Raw genomic sequence first — 12,070 nt, 5'->3', positions numbered from 1 at the left:
TATCTTAAAGTCTCATATTGGAGATGAGTCTGGAATTAGTGACTTAATTTCAAAAGGTTATTCGGAGTATACCTCAGTATAGGAATGCAGTTGTGTGAATTCCAATGCAAATTAAAATGTGTGAAGAGTTTTTAAATGTCAAAGTCTGAGTCATAGTTAAATAGTCCTCCGACATGTATTAAGTTCTTTCTCATTTGAGCTATTCAGGGTCAATAATGTGGCTCATTGGGAAAAATATTACAATGCAACACTCACTAAGTGCACAAATCATTTGCCGTGACCGAGATGACTCCGTTAAAGTTTGGTTAAGGTATCTCCCACAGTCTTCGAATTTGTAAAAAAATACATTTTATATTGATTTTCAACACATCGGCTATTTCATCGAGTGGCTTTATAAAACGGTGCAAATCGACTCAATTTTATGCGAAATATAGTTTTCGTAAAGTGTTTTTCTTTTCTTTGGGAAATAATCGTTTTATTCATACCAATACACTAGGAAAACTGACAAATTCTAGTGTTATAGAAAATGAATTACTAATGCTTCAGAAGTTTGAAACTACTGTACAGTTAGAATTCTTCTGGCCGAAATACTTAAATGATTTTGTTTCATTGTCCCAGTCATTTGACCCGTTTGTATCCAAACATTGCGCAATAAAAATGCCGTTGTAATAATTTACTTCTAGTATATTTAAAAATATTCACGCTCCGGTGGCAATAGTTTCAATGATAATTCACTCTTTTTTGATAGGTTTCGAAATATAATCTAAGTGATTACTCTGAGAGTAACTGAGATGAGGGTTAGTTCATTTACAAGTTGTAAAATTTATGTATAATCCAAGTAAGTGTTTTAAATCGGTTTGAAAAAATTGTGGAATTTCACAATATTCATGATGGTTTTTTTGAAAGTCACATTTAACCAGAAGGCTTACTATAAAATCTGTGATTCATACAAAATCTGATGAAGATTGTGGATTAACTTTTTTAATGGAATGAACCATAAACACAGTAGTGAACCCGAAGGTTGGTTTGGTAGTTGATGGTAGAGTTCACCCAATACTAAGCCCAATGGCGTGTGAAATTCACACATCAGGGCAGGGGGGCCAGTTCTTTTCCCTGTGCCGGTTATGGTTTCCCAGAAAGTTCCGATACCCAAAAAATCACACAGCTTGGGTGGAGCTGATGGTGCCCAGAAGACGTGCGCGGAAATCGAAACCGAGCCCTCCGGTCACTTGTCCAAAACTCTATTCCTCGAACTACCATAGAGTGAATGGTAGAATGGAAGAAAGGACGAGGGAGAAACAGATGTATAGTGTTGGGGTAAAATTGGGAAAAATATGAAGAAATAAAGAGAATGGCCCAGGACAGTAAGGCATGGAGGTCGACCATGAGATAACCAACCACGCTGCAGGGCAACCCAAAATGATGATATGAAATGAGAATTGCTAAAGAGTTCTAAAATTTAAAGAGTTCGTGAAACCTTTCGAGTTGATGTTCATAAGGTGAAGGCTGTATTGTTTAACTTTGATAAATATTGGCTTTAAATGGATAACTGTTTTCGGCAGTTTTTTTTAAATTAGCTAATTATCCAGAGTGTGTTGACTTTACATTTTCCATATTAATAATATTCGCATTGAAACAAGGTGACCATTAAGTGAGATTAAAACGGGCGATTGTTGAACAAAGGTTTGGTGAAGAGAAAATGATGAAACATACCTGTCTCTGTTAAAATTGCTATAATCATTACAAAGTGGGGGTCTAAAATTATTTCGCCTATGATCTTGATTTTTTGTTTAGAAGGATTATGTTCTAATTCAGCCTCGTCTTGTGCACTGCATGAAATTTTTGTGGACCTCTAATTTAAGTCAAACACCATTAGATACGAGTATTGACGGATCATAGGCTAGGAACACTTACGCATTTTAACGCATACGAGACATACTTAGTGCAAATATGTAAGATGATGTCGCCTTTCACACGGAAATTTATTAGTATTGCTAGTATTGCTAGTATTCAACATACTATTTGTTCTGTGCCGTGCATAGCTCACATACATGTGGATTATACAAACTCGTATATGACTTCAAAGGCAAAAAATAATTAATGTTATGGTTAATGAAAATCTGGTATTTTATAAAATAAGTTTTCAAAACTTGATTATTTGCGCGGAATGTTTTTATAAAGATTGCGAAAAGAGTACCTGTATGATACCTCTAACGAATTTAATAATGTTCAGTGGTTTTATGTATTCAAGGAACACTAATTATTGGTTTGATTTGAATCATAAATAATAAAGCAATACGAACTACGTTGGTAAATAATATTTATCATAACAATTATTGACTTCTTAATCGTCATTTTAGTTCGTCTTGTAGGACTTTCTAAAGATCATGGCATATGGTTCTGATAATGACAAATAAGAAGGAAAGACTTTCCAAAATTATCGGGGTGATATCAATGGGGCTCCCATTTCTTTGCACTTATCATAATTCATATCGAAGTAACTTTTTCCAGACTTAATGAAATGTGAACAAATGATGTAATCTTACGTCTCTCTACCTCGTAATGTAACCTCTGTAAATGCTATTTGGAGACGGATTTCGTTTAAGGCCTAGAGTGATTTTGTTTTCATTAATGACGCCAGTTATGATATTTATTATAGTGTAGATTTTATCGGCTGTACAAGAGAAGAGGTTTTCGGTGATGCGTAACTGTCTGCATATGTATTTTATGGTGTTTCAAGTTATATCGACGGAAGTTACGTGCCTTACATGTTAGAAAACTTTTGACAAGGTTGTCAACATTAGCTCAGACATCGTCATCCTCAGACATGAGGTTGATTTTTATGTTAGCTCTCAAATCTGTTGACGTGGTGTGAGATGAATAATATTTTGGAAGTTCTCGAACGAAACGTTATCTGTTTGTTCACGTGTATGTACGTCTGGATTTACTTGTTTCCCGTAGATTATAGAGTACAGTTTTCCAAATAGTCATCTTCAAAGAGACTAGGGTTATCTGATAACAATATTGTAGACGTTGATGGCAGAGCATCATTCCCTCACACACCCTCGGCGAATAAAGGTAAACGGAGAATCCACGAGCTGTAAAGGAAATGTTAGTGGAGCATCACCGAAGAAAAACGGACTTCAAACAGCCTTTGTTCGTGGAGAAAGTCCTGAAGGGGAGTAGGGAAAAGGCCAACTGCTTTTATTGTACTCATTCTGTAGGACTTCGGAGCTTTTTGGTTTTTAAGTATCCTATTTTCGCCTGGAAATCCTTCGGCCGAAAATAGTTTTTATGCCAACTATAGACATTTAATAACCAATTGACTTGATATAGCTATGAAGAATCTCAGCGCCAAACTTTAAATGGTTGATGCTGCGCACGGTTATCGATCGAAGTATGTAGAAATATTGCTTTCTCTGATCTTATGCTACGTGAAACTTTTTATCACCACGTTCTCGAGCGGTTTCATGGGCAATCAAGTTTATCCCCGGGAGAGTGGGAAACGTTTTCCTCTTTTCGGTCTATTTCCCTCCATTTCTGAGTCTATTATTGACCAATTTTTTGTGTTATTTCTTGTTTTTAGTTATGTAGTTTGAATATCATTTTCTGAAACACTACTTCATGATATTCAGTAAACGAGGTAAACAAATAGTTATTCCTTCTTTTCTAGTTTGTCTCTCTTTGTTTTTTTGAGACATTAAAATCTAAGTAAAATTTAGTTTTTCAATGTTTACTTCGTTAATCGTTAAGGGGGAATACTCCACTTACGTGCGTGTATTAGTTAGTGCCAAATTTATAATTATTTTCACAATTGATCCGTATGCTGGAAAAGTAAGACGACCTCGGGAGTTTTTTAGTCTCCTCTCCTCAAGCATAATACTGGCAGCTACTCTCTATTTATAATATCATATACATACGCTGGATCTGAATGGCTCTCCGTCCTAATAACTCGGGATATTTTTAGGCGCACAAGTGCGTTCAACTCAGATTCCATGAACCTGGAGATACCTGTGGTTCTTTCAACATTACCCTCATTTGGCGCTCCATGCTGCGTCATATCTGAACGCACATGACAACGCAACTCCAAATATCACTGTGAGCTCACGGGCTTTACACGAATGCGTCCCTCTACGTAAGCTTAATATTGTGTCATTGTTGTAGTGGAATTGAGAGCCTTTACCTGCTAGTATGTCTTATTTACAAGAGTACGTGAGACTGAGGATTTTTTTGTTCCAACCTCGTTATAACAAGATTCATGCAATGCTTCGTAGTTATTATCTAAATTTAGTATCCACGTCCTGCTGAAATCGGGTTTAACTTCCGTAATCACCCTCATTTCACCATGTCTTTTCTCCAGGCTCATTGTTCACCGTGTTAGCAAAAAGTTGACCTTTTGGTTTAATAATCGCATTAGAAATATATTCACGAGTTTTCATTCGAGTATGCATCATTTGTGGCACTCTCGCACCGGTACCTGGCACCACTGGAAATACCTTGGGGTTGCTTTCGTTGACCCTCTCGGTTTTCCCCTCCAATTTTATGAACTGGTAACGACAATAACAAAATGAAAGGAAGCAATAACGGGGTTTCGCTCGGACACAGAGAACAATTCGGCGAGGGAATAGAGGAGCTACACTCGGCTCTTTCAAAGGAATCTTTTAATTTCGTGAGTGCGAAATTAGTTTTTATAAGCTTGTCGCTAAAAAAAAGAAAGGTTTCGTAGAGGTTACCAAAGAGAATAGGTGTGGAGGGACAGGCTGGAAGCGAGTTGGGTGGGATGGGGACAGAGTTACGGGGAACACGGAATAAAATGAAGTACAACGCAGCAACGGGAGTGACCCCCAGAGGACTTCTGAAAGGAACAGCAGGAAACAAAAGACTTGCGCTCATGCGCATTCAGCTTTTGGTGCACACAAAAGAGGCCTCTATTGAATTGGGCGTTTTCTCCCGCAGGACCAGAAATTTTTACCACGTTAATTGAATATAAGTTACTCCGAAGAGGGCTTTATTCGGACACTGAGATAGGGAGAGCAAAGCCGGAAGTGGTGCTACATAATATCCAAAGTATGGCGCGCAATTCAAACGTTTCAATAGCATGAGTTTAAAAAAAATTATTTACTCTACTCTAATTGCAGGACTCATCCGTAGTCATTGTGGCCGTCATTGTCAACTTAATCCACACGTGTAGATGTTTGACGTACTCTTGAGACCGCTGGGTCAAGCAGGGGCTACAACAATGAAACCAGCGATAATGGAGAGAGTTCTCTATTCCTTGAATATCTCGTTATTTCAGAATTTCTGTGTTTTTATTCATAAACTTGAGTCGAAGCTCCATGAGACATTCTTTGTACGGATTTAAATTCGACGATTTTTTCACAATGCTAACATTTTTTCCATCTCCGGCATATAAAATATATACATTTTCGCTACATTCTCCGCGAACTATAAACAGTATTTGTTGAACGGTCCAGGTGACAATGAATGTGACATTTCTAATTACGCCATGGAACCCTTAGGCTAGAGTAACATTTCCTTTGTGTTTTTTTACGTTAACAAAAGTAACATAAAAATGACATTGTAATTTATAAGTAAACTAAGACCGGATTGTTTCAGCAACGGATTCAGGTGCCGGCTGGAAACCGGCAATGTTTCCATAAAATCTGTTCAGAGAGTTTTCCTTACTTGCATATTTCTAGAGAAAGCGATGATGAATTAGCAATATTCGTAAAAAATGCTTTAATCAGCTTCATTTATGCCGAGGATATTGAGGTAAAATTTTCCAGTCAAAGTATTTTAGTAGACGTATTTTGACTAGAGTAATGATCTTTTCAAGCATGTAAAACGTGTGGAAATCTACATCCCACATCCACCTTTCTCTTCGTGTCTCTTTTGCTTAGTCGCGATTGAATTGATTAAAGTACGTCACACTCCACTCTAGGAACCTGTAATTACGGTTATAGGTACTCGAATATGATCTTTAATGTGATTTCTACTTCAATGATATTTGTAATCAAAGTGGGTAGGTAAGGATTGAAGAGGATTTATTTCTAGATGATTTCGATCCGTTAGCGACCACTTATAATAAACTTTAGGGTAATTTATTTTTTGGGAGCGTCGTTTAAGAGGCTAATGGAAATTTTCATGCGTTTTCCATTATAATAACCTTCATAAAGGGAGCTTGATTGGTCTGGGATCGACCGATTACATTTTCTTTTGGTATCCTATTGATATGTCATTTACAAAGATTTCGGCTTGTCACCGCACGCAAAAACGCCTAAATTTTCACATCAGAAGCCCTTTACCTGATACTTGAAAGAAATAGGATTGATTCCAATGAACGAACCTGCATTTATTGTTATCGTTTGAAGCACCTCAAACTAATGACATCCATGAATGAAGTGTATGAATCAAATAGGCATTTCCATTGTCTTTCTAAGTAAGTTACAGTTGCAGATTTTCAGTATTTTATTCTACTTTGCTTTCGCGATTGTGTTGAATATTGAAGAGTTATAAATGTATTGAACCCCGACAGAATGTGCCTCTTCATCTGGATATCGAGGCGAAACCGAGGATATTCCGGACAAGATCTGTAGCCTACCATTTGAGACCCCACATGAATTTAATTAGTTGAGTGTTGGCTGAATACATAATCGACGCCACAGTCAACTTAATGTATTAAATAATCTCATTTTTCTTGTAACTTTAAAGGCAATCATTACAATTAATGCGGTTCAACGTAAGAAAATCAGTTCAATTGACATTTTCAGGTAGGTGATTTTTCCATTGAGTGCCTGTTCTAAAGTTGAAAATCAATAGATAATTAAGCATTGAGAGTATACGGCTGTGTGAAACTGTGGAGAAAATTCGTTGGAGAGAAATATGTTTGCTAAAAACATTGGCACGATAGACATTGAGGTGGAAGATTTTAGGAGTTGAGCAATGTGCTTAGACTCCTTAATGGACGGTTTGTCCATTTCAGTGACTGCTAATTCCTCATAATTTTAAATCCATTTGTTCAATCAATGCAAAATATGAAAAATAAAATTTTCAAGACGGCAAGGAGTTACGCTTGAAATTTTGATTTTATACAGGCGTTTTTAAAATTTTCTTCTTTCCCATTTCAATTCGATAAATTATCATAATAAATAAAAATCAACACAGAACTAATCTCATGGAGGAAAATCAGCAGCGTAATCCCGGCAAAAAGGTGGCAAATGGATAAAGCATGGCCCGTCTCCAAAATTCGCCAAGTTTTACCGATGCTGGATTTGAGCAGTTTTGGGGAAATAAATCAGCCACACAGTCACCCAATCTGGCAAAAAAATTCACCACATCGGCGGCTCCACTCCGTAGGAGCTGAAAGGCTTTCGATTTGTCTCGTCGGGGCCGCACGAGGACTGTATGAGTGCTTGGCGGTCCCCGATTCCGAACCCCAAAGTTTAGTTGAGGGTGGGAAAGGGTGGTCTGAGGATCGCCACAGTCGGTTTGTTGCACTCTCCCGAGTCCCGTGTGCCCGGAGGACGAGTTGCGCGCAAAATTTTTCTTCCGGTCCACTAATAAGATCCCAGCGATGCAATGGAGGGGGGGAGGCGAGAGGGTTAGGTCTCGAGCAAGACCACCAAGGGTGGTTTTGTAGTTGATTGGGCATTGGGATTGAAAGGGAGGGAGGGAGTTAGCGGATGGGGCGGCTCCTGTAGGAGCAGGAGCGGGACGCTGGGGTGACTCAATGGAATTGGTTTAATCCGGGTGATTATATTTGGGGAGGGACCGTGCTCTCAGAACTTCTCGGTTCTTCTGGGGAAGGGTGAGTGGAAGGGGCCAAAGAAATGCGGGGAAGCAGGAGGCGGACGAATAAAGAAAGTGGAACGGTAGGAAAACGTCCTTAGAGGGAGGGAGTTGGAGGGGGGGGAGGTTGAAGAAAGTTTAGACGCTAAGAGTTGGGCTGAGTGGCAAGTTTTCTAAAGGACGGATCGGTTGGCTAGGAAGAGAGGGAAGGAAAAAAAAAGATGGGAGATGTTCGCGTGAACCTGAGAAGGGGGAGGAGGATAAAAAGTTAAAGCCGGATGGTCACGAGGGGGTTTCGACTCAAAATGCGTGACAGGATGGAATAAAGGCTGCAGTTTAATGTGATGTCGAGCATGAATGGCGATATAATTGTTTTACTACGGCCATAATCAAGGCAGACATAATTGAAGAACAGCATTCGATTCTCATTTCCTTTTTTAAGTGGTTTCGTTTATGGAAAGCATGCACCTCGATGAAAATATCGTTCGTAAACAGAAGATTATTAGTTTCGTTACAGATTATTTAAACGTATTCAGGATCCGTCAATAACTAACCCGTGCTCCGTTTGCTTGATAATTACAGACTCATTAAAAAAACGCGGAATTGTCAAATTTTTTGCTATTTAAATGTATTTATTTACCTGGAATTTGCGATCGCTATAATTCTACCGTGCAGCGGTTAATTACGTTTTTAATTCACACATTTCGTAAATACCTTGGTTAAAAAATATGCTATTTTTAGCAGAATGCTATACGTATATTAAAATCAATAGCAATACAGTTTTTCGGAGGAGTGAAATCTTCGAGCTATAAACACGTCGAGAGCCAGTTTACATGTGGTTGTGTTGGTGTGTTTGGGATTAGGGCGGACGACGGTGGATCAAAAGTAAGTACGGGTGAAATTAATAAAATACGGCTGGAAACAGAGGCTTAAGAGAGATATGGCAGAAATGTGTGTCATTATCTCGCTCAATATATATTTTCACCCGTCGGTGAAATCCTAAGGCTACTTTTTTAGTCGATGCGTTGGAATAAATTCTTCGTGTCATGTACATTACGACTATTTTCTCTCGTTAAACTCATTAAGAGGTTTAGATCATCGGCATTGTATCTTAATTAAGCCTAGCGCCATTTTGGTCGACAGATCTTTCAAAAGCGTCTTAACAGTTATTACGATGCTGAAGTATCTTTTAGCCAGATTTAATAATTGCGCCCTTATATGTACAGGTATTTATAATCCATTAGCCGTTGGGATAAGTACCAAGAATATTACGGCGACCGATAGCCTGAAGGTGGCAGCCGTTTCACATACTCCCTCGGATACTTAATTCGTGTTTTTCACCTGATATTCAAATTTTGGATTCATTGTCGTAGAGAATCGTCTTGGCTTCAATTGCTAATGGCCTGTGGCGAAAATATCTTAAATGTGTGGCTTAATACTTTATGAAGGTGTGATGTCTTGAAAAGTTTTAATGTGTGCCCATTGTTCTGGTTCCCTTGATCGCTTTTTCTTCCTCAAAGAGTAGAGATTCACTCATCCCGCAGATTATAGATAGTAAATGTTTTCCAAGGAGTGAAATCCTCAACTTTAGGGATTCCTATTTTTTTGCATTTTCTTTAGAGTGTTTGAATTAGCCCGATATCACATAAAATTCTTCATCCCCAGAGAAACTTTCCTGTATTTGCTTCCATCTGGCTAATTTTATTCTGTAGTTACGCTCGTTTTTGTCCTTTTTTATAGAAAATGTGACCACAATCTTACCTTAATTTTTTTCATTTCTGGAATTAATAATTCGAAAGTATTAATGATTTTTCCTAATTATTTTACTATGCTCAGAAATGTTAATGATGTATCTATTCTCATGATGCTCAGTCCGTTCTGTAACTAGGTGTCGATTACATTGATTGAATTAAATAACAAATAAGTCAAGATAATTGCTTGGTACGTTTAAAGTAATTACTGACAATTCTCTCCATCCGTTCCTGTTTACAAATGTCAACATTGTTTTCTACATCCTGGCTATTTCTCTCGTCTATGAGTAACGTTTAATTATATGGGGTGACCGTAAATGCTGCCGTCTTTGGATGTCGATGTCAATGGATAAAAACCCTGTAAACGTATTTTGATGCAGCTTGGGTTGTAGTGCTAATAGAGGAATACATTGCTCTGGCCTTGCAGTGACAGGAAATGGCACTTGACCTCGGCCGTGTAGGACGTAAAAGTTTTAATACACTTTTTTCAAATTTACTTCTCATTTAAATGCGGACATTAGGTAAAACCTATATAGATACGTGGAAACTTGAAAATTCAGCAATAATAATTATGCATTTCTAGTCTTACACGTGTTGAATTCTGTCTTTATTAGGTTTCCAAAGGAAAAATAGTGTGTAACATACCATGTACATAAATATTTTTCATTGTCATATTATCAATTTTGTACTCATAAATATCTTTTAGGTTTGGATGAATTGTGGTTATTTTCCATCTATATATTACGTCCTTACTTACTCTAGACCTTTAATGTTGTGTGAACCCCACTGTTTCTCGAGTTTTAGGATGCGCCATATTACCATAACCCTTCTGCACATGTTATGCTTGTACGCACGCCCCCTGTATTACAATATTCGTTCTGCTGAATGCAGTAATCATCTCCAACAATTTCTTACAATATCCTTTTGTTCAGCAGTTCAGTTTTCTATATCCCATCCACTTATCCATGCATCGTATTGCATCACACATGAAGATGCTCACATAATCCTTTCTAATTCAGCATTGCAAGCATCATTCGAGTTTGGTATCCCATTTTTATGTAATGGTGTACAGGTTAAGGTAGGTTTTGGATAATCACCGATACATTTCTGATCGACACCTAACACGAAAAAATGTTCCTACTTTACTATAAACCTTGGTTCAATTTGGGATTCTATCTGCTACCCTTCATTTTGCTCAACATGTTAATTCTTTTCCTTCCCCTACCTCGATTGCGTAACATTAACGTTTCTCTATGAATATTCCATGGCCAATGCTATGCATCCACTTTTCTAGCCGCTTTTAGATATCTCTCAGCAGTGCTTTACCCTACCCTACCACGCCTAGTACTTCGTTTGCCTTTCCTTCCATTTTGCTCTTTTCATCCTTCACCATCCCAACCCATAAGTCTCGAGTACACGTAAATCCTTTTTGATTTTTCTGTTTTAGTTGATCAAAAAACATATTGTCCTGGGATATTCTGATACTTCACAATCTTTTACATTCACTCTTAAATTTGGCTGTTAAGCCGTAGTGACTTCACACTTCCATTTCCTGCTCGAAGATTTCCAGAGCATGAACGTTGGAATTGCAGGCCAATATCACGGTGATTCTTCTCCCCCGGGGTTGTGCAGTTTCAGTACAGGTCTCAGCACTGACCCTCCTCATATCAGTCGGTGACCTCTTGACGATCACCACCAGAGTATATTGGCAGTTAACATCCTCCATAGCCGTATTTTTCCACGACTCTGGCGGTGGGGTGGGATGGGACGTTCTCTTCCGAGATAGGGAGGGAAGGTGGTACTTCGGCAAGGCATTACCTGCTCGTTGATAAAGGCCGGGTGTGAAGGAAGAGGAGTTGAGGAAGAGGTCAACGGGTCGACTCGAGAAGAGAGATTCAGGGCGGTCGAGGGGGTAGTCTCGCCCATTCTCCCCAAAGCTTGCGGCCACTCTCGCTCGCCTGGAAGAGGGCCGGAATCACTGGTGAAAAATCATTAAGAGGATCGGAAGTCCCAGCGGTCGAAGTGCCATCAATGCTCCCCGTCGTAAATTCTTTCCAAGGTGCGTCTTTGGACGTACGGGGAGAGACATCTTCGCGGCCCATGTGATTAATCTCCTCGGTTCTTTCCCATCACTTAATTGGCTGAGACTCTCGGGAGACAAGAGGATGTGCGGACGAGTCTCATAAAAATTGCGGTGACCCAGAGGAAAAGTTAATCAAACCGTGGACTGCACATTAGAGCGACAAAAAAAATATAATCCGCTGATTAATTTGGAACAGCCCCGTTCCCTGGTCCAGTTGCGTCTAGTCTTCGTCGTGGGAAGCAATCCTTGCAAACCCTTGAGATGGGTGGCATGTTTCCAAGACCCCGTAATTGCCGGAAGTTGATTGCTTTTGGTCTCAGAGATACGGAGTGGGGGTTGGAAAGAAGAGTCGGGAAATTGGGTGGAGAAATGAAGTTTATACGGAAATCAGGAATTGGCCAATAGCGTGGTCAGGAGAGGGAGAGGAAAAAGGTGGCAAAGATTGGGC

Source organism: Hetaerina americana, unplaced genomic scaffold, assembly GCF_022747635.1.
Source record: "Hetaerina americana unplaced genomic scaffold, ioHetAmer1.1.p SCAF_35, whole genome shotgun sequence".
In the NCBI taxonomy this organism is placed as follows: Eukaryota; Metazoa; Arthropoda; class Insecta; order Odonata; family Calopterygidae; genus Hetaerina; species Hetaerina americana.
The sequence above is the reverse complement of the archived record's forward strand: the minus strand, read 5'-3'. Positions refer to the sequence as shown.